At 44.5% G+C, this 2326-nt stretch overlaps 1 long non-coding RNA gene across 1 annotated transcript in view; it reads right to left on the reverse strand.

Annotated features, from left to right (window-relative positions):
* Positions 1-1630, reverse strand: part of LOC135823469 (uncharacterized) — a 4086-nt gene extending 2456 nt beyond the window's left edge. The window contains exon 1 of the long non-coding RNA XR_010554717.1: positions 1230-1630. This is a non-coding gene — a long non-coding RNA (uncharacterized LOC135823469). The remainder of the gene's footprint in view (positions 1-1229) is intronic.
* Positions 1631-2326: the final 696 nt, after the last annotated feature.

Here is a 2326-nt window from a genome sequence, read left to right on the forward strand (position 1 = left end):
GCAACACAATGCAATTTACCTGTCTCAGCAAAACCACAGAAACCACCGACAAATGTTACACCTCATTACTACAACTGCCTACGACAACTATCAACGAAAGAATACTGCTCTCCACCTCAAACAACTCCAACTCTCGTACCGTTCACAACAAAGAAGAAAACGACAGTTCCGAACTTCGAAGAAAGGTCTCCACACAAAATGAATGGAACAACTTCAACTTCAACTTGACAAGCACGAACAGTTACAACAGCAAACACTTGATATTTGAACAATCTTCATGTCGATCACAACTAGAAATATCTATACATCCCCTTGCTCGTCAAGTCTACCTTCGTTACAAAGAACTGAAATGTACTTCGTCTACAAGAGGTCAATCAGTAGGTCCCTGAATGGCCGTCACGTTGCGACACGAGACAAGGACAAAGGTGGAGACCAACGAGACGACAGTACTAACGAAAATATGGGAAGTAAACGAAGAGAAAGAGATGGAGTGCCACCATTTGTAACTTACATTCCTTGTTGGAGAAACGTTGATGACAGTGAAAACGATCTACTTTTCTCTTCTTTCTCGCTAAGTGTAGGAAACATGATGAACTTCTCTGGTCTATTGAGAGTTCTGAAAATGGTCTATTCAGTTTCTAACTTGCAATACGGGTAAAGTCACCGTTGAACTTCTCATAGATGAACACGGCTACAGTTAGTGAGTCTAAAGGAAAGAGCTGAATTGAAGAAAGTCATCCTTGCCGTTTTGTTGAACGTTGTCTTCAAGTAGCAGTGAAGAGAAAAGAAGAAACTTGACGTGGAAGTCCGGAGGGCCTACACCTGCAAGAAGGTATTCAGCTGATCGACGGAATGGTGCAGCGAAGGAGTAACTCACTGTTTGAACTTTGGACTTTGATCTACAGGTCATGAACCGCTACTGAACGATCCACAGTTGCTAACTAGACCGATAAGATGTAGCACTCAGTGCGAGAACAGGGTCAGGGAGTGAATCGAATGATTCAGTCGCTAACGTGAGCAAATACACCCATTATGTCAACCAGGTCAGTTAGTGCAGCACCTGACGCATTTCTACCAAGCATGAGCACACACGCTAGCTCTCAACCGTGTCACTCAGCCTGATGTCCTAGCTCTGGAGTAGGCATAGTCACAATGTGCTATATCAGTGATACTAATGCTGTAGGGGGATTTCAAAGAGACCTATAGCACATGATTGTATTTTTACTTACTGAGTGAGTTGTCCGTTCCTTTAAAGATCTTCTTCAAACGTTGGCTGAGTGGGCTGACTGGAATAAGTAGGCCGTTGAGAGAAGGAGAGCGTTATGCTGAACTTGTTGTTCACTGAGAGAGCGTTATGCTGAACTTGTTATTCACTGAGAGAGCGTTGTGCTGAACTTGTTATTCATTGAGAGAGCGTTGTGCTGAACTTGTTACTCTCTGAGAGAGCGTTGTAGCCACTACAGACTGATTAGTAGTTGAGAGAAAGAGTAACAATGACTGGAAAAGATAATGCACGTCTAACAAAGGTAGGTCAGAGGGACTGTTCAACAACACTAGAAGACGTTTGAAACAAAAGAGAAAGGCAGGGAGACGAAAACGGACAACTGGACTGTGCCTTGAGAAATGGATGACTGAGCTGTGCTGACCATTAATAATAGCGATGTGATCTAATGTTTGAACGAATCGTGCATCACATGCATGTGGTAAATGGCAGGTCATGCTCACTGTCTGGCAGACCACGGACGGCCATCTACTCATACATTACTGATACTGCTTAGCCTTTGTGGCTGTGTGCCTTAGCGCGAACTCAGGCATCTTTTGTTCGCAGCATTGGCATTGCGTGTGTGCGTGTGTCATTGTGTTGTCACGTGATATGCTACACGTCTGCTCGATGTCGTCCCGCTCTGCACAGACCGAGACCATAAAAATGTGTTGTTTACCTAGTCATTGGTGACAAGAATCACATTCACACATGTAGACTACACACATAATGGGGGACCTACCCCATTACCACATAACAACACTACCTGGAACCAATCACGATTCAATGCTACGCTCTTCTCATCAAATATGGACAAAGAGCTGATGACATCATGTCTTAGGGCACAGTCCCATACAGACCAGGGTGGTGTTGGTGTTGTGAAACCACAAGTTCTCGAGAGTGAAAGGCCTTCTCGCTTGTGACATTGTGTTCGCTTCCAATGCAGCTGTATCCCGACTCCGCCGTACCGCTGATGTTTACGACGTAGTATACGCTACGTGCGCTATGTGCGGTTTGCTGTGTGCGCTGTAGTTGTATGTTGTATGTGTATGCTTTTCTCATATA

This window comes from Sycon ciliatum, chromosome 8, assembly GCF_964019385.1.
Source record: "Sycon ciliatum chromosome 8, ocSycCili1.1, whole genome shotgun sequence".
Taxonomy (NCBI): Eukaryota; Metazoa; Porifera; class Calcarea; order Leucosolenida; family Sycettidae; genus Sycon; species Sycon ciliatum.